Raw genomic sequence first — 22,660 nt, forward strand, 5'->3', positions numbered from 1 at the left:
CACTCAGCCCTAGTCCCTCTGCATCGCTCCCACATTTCCAACGTCTGAAGATACTCGAGGCTCGAATCAAGCGGTTTTGGCAAGACCAAGCGTTAATAGGTCAGCACGAGTGCCCGTGATTATTGATGCTGCTTCAACAGACGGTGTCTCAACAAGAGTACGAACGATGCGGTAATGATAGAAACATGCAAAACGTACGGTCTCCTTGTGTTCAGGGTGCCTTTTAGTTAGATATGGGCACTCGTGTAGATCCACGAGCTGGTATGTAAAACGCAATGTCTGTAACCACTTGAGATTCACCCTAAGAATGCTTTGTTGCGCACAAGTGCTCGTTTGCTTTTGGGGTGGGGATGAGAGAGAGAGAGAGAGAGAGAGAGATCTATTGGAACCCTTTTTCTTCTAGATCTTGCATCTCTTAACATCCTCGGTGCTCGTCAGGACTATCTCCCACGGGGTCTTTATTACCTCCAAGAGATGGGATCAATGATGCACGAGCCACCTTAAGATCCCTCCTTGATCTATGCCGTCGGTGGTGCACAGATCGGATGCCATAAGCGCGCGTAGTGAGCGTCAGAAGGTCCCCAAGAACAAAAGAACTCTACTTTTTGCACAAAACTCAAGGTAGAAAGCATGCACGACATGAACAAGAGACCAATTGGGTGCAATCTCTCCCCATGCCTTGTGTGAGTGCTCCACAAAGCATGTATTTTATGTATTAATTATCTTCAAGCTCAAATAATAGCCCAAATTACAAAATAGCATGCTTTTGGCTTTTGAGTTTGCTTTAGTGTCAAATAGAAATAAAGCTAATGGGCGCGTGCCTAAAAAATCAGGCATACCCAATACAATGTTCAAATACAAATATCATAATTATGCGTCTATGCGCATACAAAACTCAAGGTAGAAAGTATGCACGATATGAATAAGAGACCAATTGGGTGCAATTTTTTCCCATGCCTTGTGTGAGCGCTCCACAAAGCATGTATTTTATGTATTAATCATCTTCAAGCTCAAATAATAGCTTAAATTACAAAATAGCACACTTTTGGCTTTTGAGTTTGCTTTAGTGTCAAATAGAAATAAAGCTAATGGACGGGCGTCCAAGAAGTCAAGCATACCTAATACAATGTCCAAATACAAATATTATAATCGTACGCCCATGCGTATACAAAAATAATAAATAAATATCCAATGCCTTAATAAATAGGTGCGATAAAATATAGGTGCCATGCTTAAGGTATGTGTCCATCAAAATATAAGTGATAACTCGAATACACGCTATTCTCCAATGCTTTCATCCGCCACTGCTGCTATCTTTACACATCAACTGAAGCATTCACAATCGTTAGTAAAATAATACAATTAAACCGACAAAAGTGAATACCTAGTAGTCTTCAGCTACATAAATAAATCAATTGGTTAGAAATCAATTCTAATCTTAATTTATCAGGAGTGCGTACTCTAAACTCATAAACGTTTATTAATTTAATATGTATTTTGCGGAATCACCCGCTATGGAATCATCCATGTATACACTAAATTAACGAAACGCCCGAAAAAGATAGACGTCTCTATCGACTTCTCGCACAAAGAATCCACTTTGTATATGAGCTCCGGTAAACAAAGTTTACGGAATCCACCGTAAAACCTCACGGAATCCACCGTGGTGCGGAATGCACCGTGAAATATGATCGTGGCACGGAATTCACCGTAAAATATGCCTCCTGGTATCATACCCCAGGGTGGGATAGCAATTGTCCTCAATTGCTATTAGCTCAATGTGGAGCTAACAAAGTGAAGAAAGCATTTAGGTCTCTAGCGTGCATCCATTGGGCCTCTTCAACAGGATGGTTTTTAAACTTGACCAAATATCTAGAATATCTACGGCCAGTTCTAGTGGTCATAAAGTCAGTATCTATAATAGCTTTAGGTTCAAGGATTTCAGTCTCTTCATCTAACAAAGGTGGGTTTTCATAAACAGGATGCACAGGTAATTGGTTTCTAAATGGTCGTAATAAACTAATATGAAAGGTGTTGTGAATTTTTCAATGTGGTGGTAGTTTTAACTTAAATGCATTATCATTGATTTTGTGAATGATTTTAAATGGTCGTAATAAACTAATGTGAAAGGTGTGAATTTTTCAATGTGGTGGTAGTTCTAACTTAAATGCATTGTCATTGATTTTGTGAATGATCTTAAATGGTCCATAGAATCTAGGTGCTAATTTTATAACTGGGTGTTTATCTACACTTTGTAATCTACGTTTTTCTATTCTCAACCAAACATAGTCAAGTTTGAAATTCATGGCATGTCTTTTCTTATTTGCTTGCTTTGTATATGACTGTTGGGCTTTGACAATCATATCTTTAATCTCATAAAAAATAGTAGCGTACATGTTAGCAATATCATCAACACTCTGAATTTTATTTGATAAAGATGCAACAGGTGTAGACAATCTATAACCATAAATAACTTCAAACGGTGTTTTTTTTGTAGCTGTGTGTGGTATATTGTTATATGTAAACTGAAGTAAATGTAGATGTGTATCTCATGTCTGTGGTTTAGAAATAGTGTAAGTACGTAAAAGATCTAAAATAGTATTGTTAGTAGTTTCTGTTTGTTCATTTGTTTCAGGATGAAATGCAGATGAAAAATTAAATTTTGTTCATAAGTTAGCAAATAAGATAATCAAAAAATTATTACAAAATTTAGAATCACGATCAGAAATAATAACTTTTGATAAACCATGATTAATAAAAACAGTTTTAAAAAATATTTGAGTTGCTTGAGATGCAGTTAAAGTTTTCTTGCATGGAATGAAATATGCTTGTTTACTAAACCTGTCTACAACATTCCAAATCATATCATGGTTAGCTTTAGTGTTAGGTAAACTAGTAATAAAATTCATAGAAATCTGTTTCTATGGTCGTGATGAAATAGATAAAGACATTAGTAAACCATACTGTTTACCATGATGTCTCTTAACTCTTTGACAAACTAAATATTCAGACACAAAGTTAGATACATCAGTGTTTATATGTGGCCAATAAAAATCTTCAGTCAATGTACGCAAAGTAGATATAATATCTCTATTACATTGATATGGAGGACAATGAATCTCATTCAAAACAAAAGATCTAAATGGAATTGTAACACAATCTCTATTTTCATAAAACATGAATCCATCATTGTAAGACAATGAATTAATAGGAATTCAGTTATTTTCAACTAATTTATTCCAATCAGATTGAAAAGTAATATCCTGATGATAAGTATCTTTCATAGGGGTAAGAGAATCAAATGATATGATAGAGATATTATGAATGGTCGGTCTTCTACTTAAAGCATCGGCTACTACATTTTCTTTACTTGGTTGATATTGGATAAGGGGATGAAAACTTTGCATGAAAGCTGCTCATTTGATGTCGGTTAGATATTTGGGGTTGACTAAGGAGATGCCTAATACTTTGTTGGTCAATCTTAATCATAAACTCAGAACCCATTAAGTAATATTTCCATTGTCTTAAAACTTGTACTATAACTAATAATTCTTTATATGTAGAATATTTAAATTCAGATGGTTTCAATTTACAGTTAGAATAGACTATGGGATGATTATCTTGTATAAGTATAGCTCTTATTCCAGATCTGCTAGCATCAGTAACTACTAAAAATAATTGTCTATTGAAATCATGTAATTATAATACATGAGCATGTGTTAATGTATGTTTCAATAAATCAAAAGATTTTTGTTGATTATCAGACCAATGATAAGCAATACCTTTCTTTAAAAGTTTAGTCAAAGACAAAGCAAGTAATGAAAAATTTCGCACAAATTTTTTGTAAATATTAGCAAGACCTAAAAAATAACGTAACTCATGCACATTTTTAGATATGGGTCAGTTTAATATTGTTTTTATATTCTTAGGGTCAACCTTAATACCTTCTGATGACATAATATGACCTAGATATTCAATTTCTGTTTGAAAGAACTTACTCTTTTCTGGATTAGCATACAATTGATTATCTTTCAATACCTTGAAAACCAAAGACAGATGTTCATAATGCTCTTTGTTATTTTTACTGAATATCAATATCATCAAAGAATACTATAACATAATGTTGATATTTCAAGAATATGTAATTCATCATTCGACTAAATGTAACAGGTGCATTAGTCAATCCAAAAGATATCACTAGAAATTTATAATGTCCAAATTATGTTCTAAATGCAGTTTTGAATATATCAGATTTATCTAATCTCACTTGATGATAATCAGATTTAAGATCTATTTTACTGAATATGACAGAACCTTGTAGTTTATCCATAAGATTATCTACTCTAGGAATTGGATATCTATTCTTTACAGTAATTTTATTTAAGGCACGATAATCAATGCACATGCGATAAGTATTATTATTATTCTTTACCAATAAAACATGTGCGCAAAATGGAGAACTACTAGGTCTAATTAATCATCAATTTAATAATTTTTCTATTTGATTTTGAATTTCTTTCTGTTCAATCTGGTTATGTCTATATGATGCTTTACATGGTGGTTGTGTACTAGGAATTAAATCTATTTTGTGGTCTTCAGAACGTGAAGGAGGTAGTTTAGGTAGTAAATCTTCAACAAAACAATATTTAAATTGTGCAAGGAATTCTTTATGCCTAGGATGCGTATGTTTTTCTTTAGCTTGAAGTTCATTGATCCAAATTAGATAAGATTTACTACTTTTACGTAATGCACGTTTAGCTTGAGTATGAGTAAGTAGTGGAAAATTATTAAATACGTGCATACCATGCAACGTAATTTATTTTCCTTGAAAATGAATTTTAATTGAATGCGTAGAATAATCTATGTCAGGATTATGCTGATGACGCCAAGGCATACCTATGATAATATCACTGGACTGTAAAGATACAACTAGAAAATTCCTTCGTTCAGTGTATTCATCAATTTTAATTTCTAAGTCATGCACCTCTTGTGCCTAAGAATGCTGCTTTAATGTGATAATGCGTAGAAACAGTTTGTAATTTCAATTCTTTCACTAACTTTGCAGAAATAAAATAATGTGTATTTTCATCATCATACAAAATAATATTTTCTTTTTTATGTACTAAACATTTTATTGTCAACAAAGAATGTGGAGTTGGCATACCTGGTAAAATATCTGGAGTAGCAATGTCGTCCTCACCTTCCGTAAAGTCAGGCATTTCCTCATGTTCTTCATCTTCCATTGCTCCAAGATAATTGATATAGACATGTGGTTTCTTTAATTGACAATTGGTTGCTAGATGTCCAGGTTGATGGCATTTGTAATACACTATAGGTTTGGCTTTAGATACATTGTTGGCAATGGCAGGAAGTCTATGAATATTAGGATTTGGCTGTGAGGATGGCTTAGGGTTTTGATTGGTATTTGATGGCAAAGCAGGTGGTTTTGTCCAAGACTTATGGAAAGATGATGAAGAAAAACGACTTTGATTGAATCTTCTAAAATTTGAATTGAATTGCTTGGAACCATAATTACCATTTGCTTGAAATTGTTGTGGATGCTTGTCTCTTCCTCGAATCTTGTCTTCAGTGTCATGAGCCAAAGAAATTGTATCTTCAAGGGTTGTAGGCTTGAACATATTGACTTCAGCGTAGTAATGCCCAAGTAATCCAGGCATAAACTTGCGCTTGTGAGTCACTTCAGATACGTCTTCAAGCATTCAGAGTTGTAGTAGAGTAATCCAAAAACATTCGGTGTACTGGGAAATAGGCTCACGATCTCTTTACTGAAGAAGATCCCATTGCTTTATGGCTTTTTCATGGAATTGTGGAGGAAGGAAATTTTACAGAAATTTGTTTTTGAAACCTTCCTAGGTAGTGGAACAATCTATGCACTTACAAACCACGGTCCACCAAAGAGATGCTCGATCGACTAAGTGATTAGTGACACATTTAATTTTATCTTTTTCAACGTATGTCTCTTCATGAAAGTAATAATCAAATTGATTGATGAATGCAAGGACAGTCTTTCCATCTCGAGTTCCATTGAAAGTATGGAATTTGAAATTTCTTTTACTTATCTTTGTTTCTTTGCGGATGGATTGAGCTTCAAGAGTCGCATCGATGGTACGTCGGATAAGATCTTCGGGTTGTGGTCCATCTTTGTCGATGGTTGATCGTTGTAAATTGGCCAATTGAACTTGCAAAGCTTGTTGGGCTCTTCGTTCTTCATCAAGCTGCATCATAATTAAATCTAATTTTTATTCCATCGTAGGTTCGGGAAGATCGCCTTCAGCCATTAAATCGTCCATATTTTGTTTTGTCATCCTGTAAAAATCCAAAAGACCTCACTCTCTCAAAATCCAATTAGTGGGATGAGCGTAGCTCAAAGTCGGGTATACAAGGCTTATAGATTTTTGTTTGGCTTTCACGGTCTTTGTCTTTTATAGTTGTGAAATTTATAGTCTTCGTAAAATCTGCGTATGACCTTCTGCGTGTGCTAAAACTGGTTCAGTAAGTTTGCGTATGCGAACAGAGTCTTCCAGGGAACAACTTTGTAGTTTTGTGCTTCTGCACATGAATAGTCCTTATAGGAGTTATTGGAATAAGTCAGTTTTGACTTTTGAGAACTTGATTGACCTTCGTGACTTACTGTAATCACAAGACTTGGAAAACTTGAATGATTACGAGGATTTATGACTTATAGCTTAGATAACTAAGCTTGGTGATGACAGTTGACGTTTTTTGAGAAGGGGGGCGTTTTTCTGAGCCGAAAATCACGGAAAAGACCTGTTGCTGTCACCGATTTGACGATTTTTAGTTTTAAGCTTGTTTAAGCTTAAAACTAAGCTTTCTAACCTTTAATTTTAAGCTTTTAGGATTTTTGAAAGATATAGAGCTTATCTGTGTTGATTGTGGAAAACGACTTGGAAGGAGAGATATAGGAGTGGTCCTCCGCTTCCTCAGGCCGGTCCTTCGCGATCACAGGCTGTAGACAGAGGTTCTTAACTGCCAGGAATCCACCCGTATCGACCGTTTGCGATGAAACCGATTGTAGAGCTCAATCGTTCCAGGAGTTCCGCCTTTGCGCAAGATGGGTAGCGATTAGAAGCTCTTGATCTCAGCTTTGCTTTGATACCACTGGTGCACAGATCGGATGCCGTAAGCGCGCGTAGTGAGCGGCATAAGGTCCCCAAGAACAAAAGAACTCTACTTTTTGCACAAAACTCAAGGTAGAAAGCATGCACGACATGAACAAGAGACCAATTGGATGCAATCTCCCCCCATGCCTTGTGTGAGCGCTTCACAAAGCATGTATTTTATGTATTAATCATCTTCAAGCTCAAATAATAGCCCAAATTACAAAATAACACGCTTTTGGCTTTTGAGTTTGCTTTAGTGCCAAATAGAAATAAAGCTAATGGGCGGGTGCCCAAGAAGTCAGGTATACCCAATACAATGTCCAAATACAAATATAATAATCGTGCATCCATGCGCATACAAAAATAATAAATAAATATCCAACGCCTTAATAAATAGGCGCAACAAAATATAGGCGCCATGCCTAAGGTATGCGCCCATCAAAATATAAGTGATAACTCGAATACACGCTATCCTCCAATGCTTTCATCCGCCACTGCTGCTATCTCTACACATCAACTGAAGCATTCACAATCGTTAGTAAAATAATACAATTAAACCGACAAAAGTGAATACCTAGCAGTCTTCAACTACATAAATAAATCAATTGGTTAGAAATCAATCCTAACCTTAATTTATCACGAGTGCGCACTCTAAACTCATAAACATTTATTAATTTAATATGTATTTTGCGGAATCACCCGCTGTGGAATCACCCATGTACACACTAAATTAACGAAATGCCCGAAAAGGATAGGCGTCCCCATCGACTTCTCGCACAAAGAATCCACTTTGTGTATGAGCCCCGGTAAACAAAGTTTACGGAATCCACTGTAAAACCTCACGGAATCCACCGTGGCACAGAATCCATCGTGAAATATGACCGTAGCACAGAATCCACCGTGAAATATGCCTCCTGGCATCAGTCAGTCCACGGGGTAGTAAATTTGTATTGCAAAAGTAAACCCAACACCAAAATTTAAACTTGGTTGCTCGAAAAACTGCCGCAGGGTGGACATTGTGGATCCCACTTGCGCCACCGTCTGGACGTGCCTTAACTAACCATGATTGGTCAAAATCTTTGTAATTCTCGCCATGGAAGTGATCAATTGCTGTGATCGACGGTCGAACTGGAGTTGGAAGTGAAGATCGAGGCCCCATCATTCGTTTCTTTTCCATTCACCCGTTCTCTACCTCAACTTTGCTTCGCCTAACTCCATCTCCGCAAGGTGCCCTTGCTCAAGACCATCTCCATCCTATCTCCCACCCATCTTCGCTCGCTCAGGACTATCTCTGTGCAACATCACGAAATGATGCCCCCGTGCCATCTTCGACGAAACAACGCCCCCGCTCAGGACTAGCGTGGTTGGTCATTGGCGCTTGTAGGACTGCTCCACGGCGCGAGGTTGGGTTTACTCTCTCTGAGGCTTGTCCACGCGTTGGGTTCGTCCAAGCTAACTGCCTGAGGTCGCACTTTCTGACAAACGGCTAGAGGTCACACGCTCGTGCAAATTGCTGGAGGTCACACACTCATGCAAATGACTAGAGGTTACACGCTCCTGGAAAATTGTTCGAGGTCGCGACACTGTAGCTGCAAATTGGGGGGCCATCTTCTTTGTTGTCCTTCGTGAAGAGTCCAATATTGATCCCATAGCTCATAGGTAGCAAAGGTTTTGTCATTGATCATACTTTCCATTGTCATTGATCATGTATGTATTTAAAAAATTAGGAGAGAAAGTGGATTTACACCCAAAAATTAATTTAAGAGAGAATATGTTTTACACCCAAAAATTGATTTAAGACCACATGCTTCAGATGGTGACCTAAAATTGGTTGTAAATAGTCTTGCAATAGCTAGTTAGAAACAAAGAAATTTGAACTTTATGAAAAAAAACTTTGGGGGGTAAGATGCCTCTTCCACAAGTTCTACTCACCATGTGTGTTATTTACTCATATTGTTTCAATCATGTTCCACCAAGAACCACTTAGGGCCATGCCCTCATCCATTGGCCATTATGGTTTCTGGTTCACAAACAAATTGCGAACTCTCCAACTATGTGAACTTGTGAATTGAAGAAGGAAGTTCTGAACTTGATTGTGAATCAGAGTGTGGTACGAATAGGTCCTAAGCTAACCTTGTGGAAGTTCCTTTTAGCCTTCCTTATCATCATGACCATCATCATCTCATCAACATGATCATCATTACAATATCCTTAAGCCTCTTTTCCCCCTTTGCCTTAGCCTACATGTATCTTTTTGAGATCTTGGGCTAGGGTATCTTGTAGGTTTGTGATTGCTTTCACTATCAGGGTGGCCCCATGGCCAGGACCAAATTAGGTGCGACTTGTGTTTGTCCAACTCTCTCTCTCTCTCTCTCTCTCTCTCTCTGTGGTTTTGTGTCCTAACTCCTCTTATCTCTCTCAAGAGGATTCCCTTAAGGGTATGACACTTTGCTCTCTCTGGAGTCGAGGACCCCCCCTCCCCTCCCCCCCCTCCCCCCCTCTCTCTCTCTCTTCTTGACACAAATCTCTCTTCATACTTCCATTGCCATTGATCATGTATGTATTTAGAAAATTAAGAGAGTGGAAATCGGGTGTACAAGAACATTGGACTAGCATGGAATTTCCATGTCATTAGACTAACATGGAATTTCTTTACAGAGTAGTAGTGACCATGTATTATGTATGTATTTAGAAAATTAAGAGGGAAAGTGGAAAGTGGAAATTAGAGTACTATCCAAATGATGTGATATGTAAAATGTATCTAAATTGCCACTTATGTAGAGTAGTGTGTGTGTGATGTATATACAGGTATGTGTTGGTAGAAGAATACCCTTTATGAAAACAAGATGTTGAAAACAAGTGGCTATTTTGAGGAGCATGAATAATTTAGGCCTTGGTTGAAATGCTGGATTTACCTCTTTCCTCCATAAAAATGGTAAACTTTCATATTATCATGATACATTTTTTATTCCCTATCTAAAAATTTACTTAACATGTTGCACCCACATGAAATTTCCTCGGAAAATGGTAAATTGGGTTGTTTTAACATGATACATTACATCAATATCACAATAAAACATAACAAATTTCTTGTAATATCAATGACTTGTACTAAGAATTCTAAATTCTCGTAAGGATTTATAACCAACTTGATGATATAATGGATCAAGTTTCCCTTTTAAATATTACTTTCATAAACTTTTTGAACCTAGATTGTTAAAACATGAAGAGTCATTCACATAACATCATGACTTGGTGCAAAGTCAACTATACAATCTTGTCGCATTATGTTTTTGTTTTGGAAGAACATTTATTTGATTTACTACAAGTTCATTTATGATTCACCTATGTTTTGAGGCATTCAATGAAATCTATTTCAACTAATAAAGTTATTTACATCAATCATGTATGATTGGGTTCAAAGAATCAAAGTTACTATGTTATGGTTCAAAGTACAAAGTTACTATGTTTTACTTTTTTGCAAATTCAAAACTCTTTGGGTGTGATTTTGCAATGTTTATGAGTTGTTGCTATAGGATAAACTACTTAAAGAATGTAGCATTTCAACAAGAAAAGTAATTTGTAGAAAGAGGTAGGAAAGCTAGAGAAGGTATGTAAGCAATGTTTGTTTGAATAGGACACAATATGACTATAAGTTGTGTAGCTTTTACCTTTTTCACTTGAAAGTTTATGTGCCTAGGACCTAGAAGTAAACCCAGAATTGAAAGTATGCTTTCTAAGGATGGGAAAGGAACCAAACATGAGTGTGTCATGGATTACGATTCTTGTTTATGATAGTGGCTTATTGGGATTTAGCTTTGATTCCTCTCTTGTTTTGTGCTTGGTATTTGGTTTTGTTGGGGTTTTAGGGTTTATCATTCACTTATCTTGTGTAACATAAATCATGACGTTTGTTTAGGTTCAGGGTTGATAGACACTTGGTTATGGCACCACACACGATCAAAGAGGATTGTAAGTTTCATTTATCTTTCAATTTCTACTTTCAATGAATTGTATTGATTTATAATGATTTCATGAGGAGTACCTCCATTTTTTTTGTATGTAACATTACCTTCTCAGCCTACCTGTGAAAGCCATGATGAGCGTGTTGCACCTCCGCCACACAATGATGGTGCCATCTTCGAGAATCACTCACCGGTAAGAGTTTTGCAATACCATGCATAGTGTTCGATGGCATTGTGGTGCTCTCTAAGATTTTGGCATTGTTATGTAGTGGCCACTCACTATGTATGTGCTTACTTAGGGTCAAGTACCATATGTGAAGATCACTCTCCCTGATGGCTCTCAAGTCCGGCAGTGCCATGCGGATATCCTTTGCCCAAAGAAACATGTGAACATGAAGAGGAGGATCAACATGGTCGTCCACTTGAGGGATGAGCATGTCATCCATATAGATATTCCTCGGTGAAAGACTAGTCGCCCTGTTGGTAGCACACACACTCATGTTGTTATTAATGCATGGCTTTGTCAGGCCGAGACTTGTTTTGGAAACTTGGAGAGAAAATTAGAGCTAGCTCGCAAGAAGTATGAGAGAGGGTAATATGCAAGAGCAAGACACTTATGGGACTTGCTAGAGGAGGAGCGTACCATGACACAAGAAGAGTTCGTAGCCGCTTTTGTGAAAAGAGTTATGGGCCAGTACGATTCAAAGAAAGAGCATCGCATTCAACGCACACAAATGCGTATTACCGAGGGATATGATAAGCATGCGAGTATCTAATCTTTATTCTCTTATGAGCAATGCAATACATTGGTTTAATTATCTCACATTTATTTTAACATGTTTAAAAATGACTTGGGGTGTGGCATAGAGACGGTCCCACACTAGAGAGCCTGAGGGATTGATAAGTGGTGATATTGATGGGGTTGCGTGTGGTGAGGGTGATGCCATCGACCATCACCATGAGTCGGAAGTAAACGAGCAGAACTTACAAATAGAGGTAGATGGCTTGTTGCAGCGCGGTCTTGCCACTAGTGATGAAGATATAACTCTCCAGGTTAGTATTTATTGTTGATGCTTATGGATAATTTTGAGAAATACGTGGCTTGTGAGACTTGAATCATGGCTTATTGGGATTGCAGGTTGATAGGAGGAAGCTATTCACATCCCTTCTTCTCTCACCTAAATTACCTACACCCAGCTCCAACCCCATCACCATCTCCTCCCCTCATGGGATTATTAGCTCCGTATCACATTGCAAGTATATGATTGGCAGTGGCATGATAGATGTTATGAAGAATGGGTCTCCTGTCAAGACAAGGGCCCAAAAAAATGTCACATCAAGGTATGTTCATATCTCTTGGTATGCTTGTCATTGTGTATGTTAGTTCTATGTAAAAGCATAATGGAGGATTTGCATTTTAGGTTGGAGAATTATGTGTACACAGAGCTTGTGGGATCATGGTCGAGGCTACACGTTGATATTGACCAAGCCTTGATTGATGTCTTGCTTCGCCCTGAAGAGGCATCAACACACACATTGAATCTATTTGCCATGTGAGTAGTACATTGTACAATATGTGATGTTGAGGGTTTAGGGTAATATCATAGTTTACATTACTAACGATGGTTTTGGTTCTAGATGGATGGAGCATGTGCTTCCGAGAGAGCACACACATGACGTGTGCTTTGTCGATAGTTTGTGGTATTTGTACTTGTCCATGATTGAGGAGCATGACATTGTGGCCTTGAAGAATTACTTCGACGACACCAATCCCACGACAGCCACTTTTATTTTCTTTCGAGTGGTTTTGAGGTTTGTATGCCATGCGACAAAATTGTTATTTGCAAGGGACTTCCATTTGATCTTGACGGCATGACATGCATTCTTGTTTTGTTGTAGGTCACATTGGAGCCTGTTCATTGTCTACAATCCTAGATTGAAAAGGGTCGAGAAATTACCCGATAATCGAGGTGTCATCTTATACCTCGATTCATTGAGGTATACTGATCCCATGGAATGCTTGTCCCTCGTATATAGGTACGTTGAATCCGCCCGACCCCATTTTCTTGTGTGGATTGTGATGTTGTTTCACATATTATTTTTTGATCACTCGTGTGTATGTGTTACAAGGCTGTGTATGCATTGTCTAGGCATTGCACATGCGCGGAATGTGCCAACATGTTGTCAAAAGTGGATCAAATGAAGCTTGTACACATAAAGGTTGTACTTTATGAACATTGCATAAGGGTCACTCATGGTTCAGGGATTAGGGTAAAAGGTTGCACTAACCCTCTTTTCGTGTTTTGCTATAACCAGGGCCCTCAACAAACAAATGCAGTGGACTGCGGGTTCTATGTGATGGCTTACATGAGAAGCATCATCGAGGGTGGGGTTATTGGAAAGCCACCAAAGTACTGGGTAAGAAATTTTCAAGTTGAGCAATAATGGGTTTTGGTTTTTTGGGCATTTCTAAGGATTGTGTGTTGCCTCTTGCAATTTAGGAGAAGATGGTTTGATGTTGAGTACGTGCAATCGACCAAGGAGGATCTTTGCAAGTGGATTGTTACTGTGCTGGGGTGGTAGTTGAGTGGTAGTAGACATTCTCTTATAGTCTTTGGAGTGCCAGTTAGTGTTTGTAAGTTTCATGTATGACTTGATGAAATATGGATTTGGAACATACTTTTAGAATATGTCATGCTTATGGAATTGGATCACTCTTCTTGTGGAATTTCGAAATATACTTTCAAGATGATTTGAATGTGTTAAGGGAGGTAAATGCCAATATATGAATCCTCACTTTTTGTGAATTTGTAAAGGGTAGTAATATCTATAAGATTACTTGCTATGAACAACCACTTGTTTGAATGAGGATTGATAATGAATAGTTCAAGTGTTTCCAGCATATTGAATTCACAAAGTACTTGATTTTGTGATGAAATAATCATCCCATGTTTCAAGAATGAACCATCATAGAGATGCAAGAGGCAGACATTCTCTCATAGTCTTTGGAGTGCAATGATAGTGGATTGTTACTGTGCTAGGGTGGTAGTTGAGTGGTAGTAGACATTCTCTTATAGTCTTTGGAATGCAAGTTAGCATTTGTAAGTTTCATGTATGACTTGATGAAATGCCAATTTGGAACATACTTTCAGGATGTGTCATGCTTATGGAATTGGATCACTCTTATTGTGGAATTTGAAATATAATTTCAGGATGATTTGGATGTGTTAAGGGAGGTAAATGCCAATATATGAATCCTCACTTTTTGTGAATTTGTAAGAGTAGTAATATCTATGAGATTACTTGCCATGAACAACCACTTGTTTGGATGAGGATTGATAATGAATAGTTCAAGTGTTTCCAACATATTCAAGTGTTCTAGCATATAGTAAAATTATACATGTACGACCCTTTGTCAATTGCATGACCATAAAGAAAAAAAATACACTCAACAACAAAACAATTAAAATCCTAAAGTAAATATATATGTGTTGAAAGATTAGTGCAAAGAATGTGTAAAATACTGTATGGTTTAGCATGGCAACTTATTGTATATACATATTTAAGGGGAGATGTTGATGGTCAATGCAATCATCTTCAAGTTGATAGTTATTTAATGATGTGTTTATGTTCACATGCACCAGAATTATACTTGTATGATAATGTGTTCAAGATTGAACAAGCATAAGCAGGAGAAATAAACTAGCTGATGAAACACCTAGAACTTGAAGTCAATATAAATGCATAAAAATATTGGCCCAAAGAATGGGCAAGATTCTATATTGTTTTGATTTGATAACTCTACTCTACTCCACAAATTTACCCACTCTACTCTTTTTAACATGCTTATCAAGCTCACTAGTGCTTGTGATAAGTTTTAGCAACTTGTGATATAATTTTCCAATGTTATATCTTTGACCACATTAAAAAATTTCATTCCACAAATTTACCTACTCTACTCTTTTTAACAACAAGGTTTTGATAATAAGTGCTTTAAAATAATAAGTAAGACATATGAGCAAATTAGAACTATTTTGTCAATATTAGTACATTATAATGTGAGATTTATTTATTTTATAATTCCATAGTAATGGAGTGCAATTATTCTCACAAAAATTTGCTTTGTTATGGCCATTATTTTCAAATAATTGAACAGTTGCACATTGTAGAGTATTGGAACTAGTTGATGGATTTAGATGATTGGTTCATGCTAATATGAAATTACGATACACTCTTATTGTAGCATAAATTCCGATCATTGGTTGCTTCCTTTATCACATAAGCCTCATCTTGGTTATGCGCAAACATGTTGATTTTTCCATATACCAAAAATAGCTCCACTAGTTTCTAGATAATGTAGTAACAACTATAAACCATAAACATGCTTATATAGAAGAAAAATTGGTGGAATCCAAACAAGCAATGCTCAAGTATATAGTAGCAACATCCGACATCTAGATGCCAGCACGGGAGTGATCACCTGCCCATTGTGAGATGTGAGGGAGAAATGTCGCTCCTCATAAGGCTCCGTATAGAAACAATATGAAATAGTGAGAGTGTCACTACACGCCTGATCATAGACTTGCACTCATCTACCTACCAAAATAGATGCCGCATCACGTGAAGTGTGCCGTAAGGTGAGAGGGAGCAAAGCATGGCACGTATGGCATGAAAAAATGACCATAGGGTCAACCAAAAATGTTTTTGTGCAGTAGTGACTGCAATATATGCGAGGTTTAGTGCTAAACCTCACTCGACCCCTTCCTCTCTGATGCTTGCGCTTTAGCACACCTGTGACAAGAGGACGACTCATGGGCTGCATGGAAGAACCCAACTCCTCATTTGGGCGACAGTGAGATCTCTTGCCATGGCCTAGGCATGTCTGTGTCACATTTGCTTGGATTTGATGGACCCCGCCCTTTGTTGGCATAACAACCTCCATAGGGGCAAACGTGTGATCAAGAGAGCTCTTGACACTCTGTAGTTTCCGCAAGCAAGCCTCTTTCTATGATGAGTCGTATGAAGGAACCTCGTCCTCAATCCTCTTTAGAAGCCCCCTTAGGTTCACTATAGAAGACACAAGATCCTCCTCATACACCCCCTCTTGTGAAGAAAGCTCCTCTAAATCATGGCCTTTGAATGTAGCTATGCCAACTGGTGCATCACCAATTGCCCACAAGTTATCGATGATGGGTAAAACTTGTTGAAGGTGTGGAAAGTGCCTCTCCAAGATCAGCCTCAGGCCATATAAGTGTTTGCAGTTAGTGACCCAATCAACACAGTCATAGTAAATTGATTGCATACTCACATGGTACCATTTCTCTTGTTGTGTTGTACTGGCCATCTTGAAGAGCATCGTTCCCTCGTTCATGAATTGAAGAGAGGATTGATCCCTCTCATACTGTTGGAGTATCCTCTCCCCTGTAGCCAGCCTAGCAGTGTGACTCTTGCTCGATCCATAGACAACAAGGCCCGCGAAGTTAGCTATCACAAGTAATTATGTTTAAAGTCACTCAATCACTCATATAGTCATAAAACAAGATCTATTATAGGTTGAATACACTACCCATCTCCTGCTTTTGTTTGAAAAACTCGATCGTGGTTCCACCCATCCTAGGACCCAAGGTTGGAGCTACCTGCCAAGGCGTGTAGTAGATCCAAGGTAGACTTGTTGATTTGCGCATCAAGGAGCGTGTACTTTATGAATTGCCATAACCTCTCAATGAGATTAGTGGTGTCTACATTGCTATGGGGAAACATCCGACCAAACTTGGGCCACCTTCTTCACCAAATGCAAGTATGCCCACACCATCCATTGGTCACATATCACACCACGTTTGGGAGAGAGCAATAACAACGCACCAACTGTTCAAACAGGTCCTCAAATTGTTCCTCCGTTGGGCAGTTCATTAGATTGCATAGTGATGCATAAACATGGCCACGCTTGTCTGCAGGAACCTTCATTCAATGGCCACACATGCATGAACCTCAATGTATAGACTCTTAAATATAAACCCCAAGCTAATCAAACTACATCAAATGAAGCTAATTCGTACCTGGGGGAGGAGATTCTCAACCCATGCCTTCTTTGTGTGAAACCAACAAAGTATTATGTGGCAGGCAACCTGACATCTCCCACCATCAAGGTTGCTTGTGCACCAACAAAAAGGATATTCCAAAACAATGCTAGAGAGGGCCTCTAGCTCTTGGTGGGACTTGTCAATGATAAGAGCAGCCGGACGAATATCACCCATCCTGGAGAGAACTCTTGCATTGTAATTTGCAATGTCTCAATCTCCTGGCTGGAACCGTCGTCGCTTGTACATAACATGGACCAAATGGGAACACCCATTCCATGTTGGTTCGGTAGAATGGCGGCATAAAGTGGTAGACCAAACACATTGGTCTTACAGGTGCTGTCAATTGCCCATGCATTGTTCCTTGAGTACCTCTTGCTAATCTCCAACATCCATTCATCTTGGATAACCAGTATGAATGGTTTATCCTTATCCTCTTTTGCATGGGGATTGTAAGGCTGGCAGTACAACACCTACATGATCCAAAGTTGCTTCATCACACAGGCACAATGATTGTTGTAATATACGAACGTGAAAAGGGATATGTGTAATACCTTTTTCAAGTCTCGTAGACGAACTGCTTCCATGTACATGGCCATCCAATCGTCCTTGGAAAGTTTGCCTACAATACCCCATATCCAATTGGTGTCAACAGTAATTGATTGGCATAGAACCGAAGTTTCAATAAATCCAACATACCTTCGAGGCACAGTTGGTATGACAAAGTTCGCACTTCTTTTGGGATTATGAGGAACCTGAAGGTGGCTTGATCTTGTGGAGAGGCGTTTTGCAAGTGAAATTGTTCCTTTGAAAGACTCATCTTGGCGACATATGGCGAGACGTCCCAACATCAAACAAGTCCTCCTTGCAGCAATCAATGATGCGAGGATGCACTGGTAAGTGAGACAAATCTACACGAGAACCAAGAACATGCCCCTCGTGCAAGGCATGAACCCTTGTAGTGACTTCTTGTGTGCCATCTTTATACTCCACTTGGACCTTGAATGGGCAACCACACTTCTTCAATGTTCTTAGCCTACGAACTTGGGAGCCCTTGCGAGTGGCACTACCACCACAATGGCATGCAAATTCCCCAATCACCTTGGATAGACCATGATTTTTGGTCGACCGAAGCTTGCACAACCTAACCTTATGCTTAACCATGATTTCCTACAACTTGCACTCCACAAGCGATCTATCTGACACAAGCTCAATGATAGGCACTTTCCTTTCCACCGCATGAAATGGATACAAGGAAACTCCATCAAATCGATGGGACTTTGTGATAGCTTTGCATGCACACAAATTGATAAGCTCCTTGACATAGGGGAGAGCAATGCCATGGCTCAGCACGTCAGTGCACCACCTTGATTTGATAGACTTAATTGTTGCACTGACACCTTCATGAGCACCTGTAACCCTGTTTATATGATTTGCAATGGATATGCTCTCCCAATCCTCCAAGCATGTAATGTGGAGTGAGGGCTTCGATCTCAAGGTGAGCACAACTTGACCCACATCATTAGTGACAGTGCATGAAAGGGAAGTGGAACCCAGGAGGAAGAAGCTTGGTGGTGAGAGCTATGGCAGATGGAGAGCAAGAGCAAGAGAGAGAGTGAAACTCAAAGTGGGAACTCCAACAACCACAATGTGTGGCCAATCCTTCCTTTATTCAAACTGTCACTAAAAGAATAAAGAATAAGTGACTGTGACGGGTGTCCGCCACCTACAATGTGCAATGGCGGGTACTATCAATGTAGTAATACACGTGCGGCTAGGCGGAGGCGCCTTTACCCCCAACAACCTCCCACTTAAAGGCGAATTTTCCCTAGTGAGAGAGAAAAAGAAAAGAGAGCACAACATGTACACATGTACAACAAGATGAGAAAAAAAATGTCATCTCATCCAACACCCATCAATCTCCTAAGGAAGGCAAAGTGCTTTGTAGTGAGGCTCTTCGTGAGCAAGTCTGCAGGATTCTTCTCAGTCGGAATCTTGACAAAGTCAACAGACCTGTCCTCAATGACCTCGTGAATGAAGTGATACCTCACCTCAATATGTTTTGTCTTCACGTGGAAGACCGGATTCTTGGCCAACTGAATGGCACTCATAGAATTCGAATGTAGTGTAGGCATAGCATCTGTCATACCAAGGTCTGCAATCAAACGGCCTAACCAGATAGCCTCCTTGCAAGCCTTTGTGGCTACAATATACTCGGACTTTGTAGTAGAAAGGGCCATACACTTCTACGCCCTGGACATCCAAGAGATAGCCCCTCCAGCATAAGTGAACACGTAGCCAGAAGTGGACTTCCTACTATCTGCATGTCTTGCATAATCAGAGTTAGTGTACCCCATGACTCCTGTATCCTGGCTGCCATAGCAAATACACATATCTACTGTGCCCTTCAAGTACCACATGATACCCTTTACGGCATCCCAATGTTTCTTGCCAGGTGTAGCCATATAACATGCCACAATCCCAACTGCAAAAGTAATATCTGGACATGGGCTATCATGGCATACATAAGACAGGCCCACGACTGATGTATAGGAAATCTTGGCCATCTCGACCCTCTGCTCATTTGTCTGTGGATAATCGGCCCATGAAACCTTCACATGAGAAGATAATGGATAGCCAATAGGATTAGCTTAACATCTTGCATACGAAAGCACTCAAGGACTTTATGAATGTATTCCCTTTGTGTGACAGATAGAGTAGTCCTTGATATCTATCGCGCATAATGTGCATACCAAGTATATGAGAGGCGTGTCCCAAATCTTTCATCTCAAAGCTCTTCTTGAGATGAGCCTTAAGAGCATCTAGCTCCTCATGAGCTGTCCGTGCTAAAAGCATGTCATCCACATAGGGTACCAAAATCAGTAAAGAACCGTCACATGCTTTCTTTGTGTACAAGCACAGATCCATAGCACTACGGCTGTAGCCCTGTGACTGCATGAATGCATCAAACATATGGTACCATTCCCTAGGTGCCTACTTCAAGCCATATAGAGTCTTCTTTAGCTTGCACACTAGATGTTCCCTGCCAGGGTTAGCAAAGCCCTTAGGCTGCTCCTTGTAAATCTCATCATGCAAGTCCCCATGTAAAAAAGCACTCTTAACATTCATTTGGTACAAGTCTAGGTCAAGCTGTGCAACCAAGGCCAATACTAAGTGTAGGGTGGTCATCTTGACCACATGAGAAAAAACTTCATCAAAGTCAACACCATGCTCCTACTTAAAACCCTTAGCAACCAATCAAGCCTTGTATGCCAGCTTGGGGTGTCCAAGGGTGCTTTTCAGCTTGTACACCTACTTGCATGGCAAAGCCTTCTTACCTTGAGGTAAGGAAACCAAATCCCAAGTCTGATTCTTATGCAATGAGTCAAGCTCAGACTGCATAGCCCTCTCCCAAGAGTGACAATCACCCCTGTGCATAGCCTCATCATAAGTAAGAGGCTCTCCTGCATCTGTAAACCAGCACATAATCCATAGAGGACGCAAAACGGTCATGAGGTCATCTATCTCTAGTAGAACACCTCAATCTAGGCTCTGTTGCCTAACCAACATCCTGACTAACACAAGCATGTCTAACATCTGGGCCATGAGCATCAGGTGATGCTGCACGCTGTCTAGCTGGCTGTGGAGTGGGTTGAACGGGAGTAGGTGGCTCTTCCTGAAAGATAACTTTGCGTACCTCAACCACTTTCTCAGGCTGTATATGCATTTTTTCCTCATGAAAGATGACACCATGGTTGCAGATCACTTTCCACGGTTGTGGATCCCATAGATGGTAACCCATCTCTCCTACATCTTCATAGCCAATGAAAATGCATTTGACACTTTTAGGATCCAGCTTATTGCGTTTGTCCTTGGGCACATGGCATAATGCCTAACATCCAAAGACATGCAAATGATCATAAGAGGGGGGCTTGCCTGCCCATTCCTCCTCTACAACTTGAAAGTTAATGCCACTGCTAGGCGACTTGTTAATGAGATGCACTGCAGTAGTAACTGCCTCAGCCCAAAAGTGCTGCGGTAAGTTAGCCTGGCTAAGCATGCTACGGATCCTTTCTTGAATGGTCCTATTCATGCGTTCAGCCATACCATTCTGGGGTGTGGTGTAAGGGGCAGTCGACTGATGCTTAATATCCCGCTTATCACAAAACTACTCAAAAGCACGTGATACATACTCACCCCCATTATCTGACTTTAGGCATTTTAGCCTTTTCCCAGACTGGTTCTCTGCTAATGCAAGCCAACGTTGAAATGTGTCTAAGACATTGGATTTTCTCTTTATGGGATAAGCCCAAACCTTACATGAGTAATCATCTATGAAAGTAACCAAGTACTTTGCCCCACTAAGTGACTGACAAGGCATGGGCCCACATACATCTAAGTGCACAAGAGTTAAGGGCTCACCTATGCGTTTATTACTAGACTTTTTATGCATATTTCTAGTCTGCCTGCCATACAAACAATGATCACAAGAATCAAAAGGTGGAAGATACTGCAAAGCACAGAGCATTTTCATTCCTTGGGACATATGCCCCAAACAAGCATGCCAGAGGGATACATGGGGGATAGAACCCACAAAAAAAACATGATCCAAGGTAGCTCCAGATACAAGTTAGGGATAGAGGCTACCAGACTTGGCACCTCTTGCAAGCATAACCTTGCCATGAGTAATCTTCCATGCAAAGTCTCGAAAAGACACAAAATACCCTGCATCATCAAGCTGTCCCACAGTTGATATAAGGCTGCGACTCAATGCAAGTACATGGCGTACATCATGTGAAACAAAAAAACTGCCAGAAGGAAACTGCAGCCTAACATCTCCAATGACCACAATGTTAAGAGACCTGTCATTACCAAGACATAGAGAACCAGAGATGGTACGATAGGTATGAAACCAATCTCTACAGGGTGTCACATGAAATGACGCACCAGAATCCAAAAGCTAGCACTACGCATACATAGAATGTATCTCAGAAGCCTATGAGGCATCACATGAAGAAGCTGTAAGTATGTAATTGTCATCTGAATTAGTGGCCTGCATGACATTAACCTCTTCTATCTTCACACTAGACTTTGTAGGTACAATACTGCGCTCAAAAGACTTTTTCTGCACTTTCTCTTTTCCCTTTTCCTTGCACTTATCATTGCACATCTTATGGCACTACGGTCTAATATGTCCTGCTTTCCCACAATAATGACAGGTAAGATCATATTTCCATCCACGGGACTTACTGTGACCATGTGACTTGGACCTGGAATTCTGAGAGTCCTTGTCCTTATGATCATTATCATGCCTGCCATGTCTGCCACATCTAACGGTCAATGCAGGTGAAGAGCGGGAAGCATCATTGTTTCTTCTGTTGATTTCCTCACTGAATAAAGCACTCTCAACATCTTTGATTTTCAGCCCATCAAGCTTGTTCGTGCATATGGCAGTACCGAAGACATTCCATGATTC

The sequence above is a fragment of the Lygodium microphyllum genome, chromosome 9 (genome assembly GCF_053477565.2).
Source record: "Lygodium microphyllum isolate KBCC chromosome 9, Lygodium_microphyllum_v1.1.10, whole genome shotgun sequence".
Lineage (NCBI taxonomy): Eukaryota > Viridiplantae > Streptophyta > Polypodiopsida > Schizaeales > Lygodiaceae > Lygodium > Lygodium microphyllum.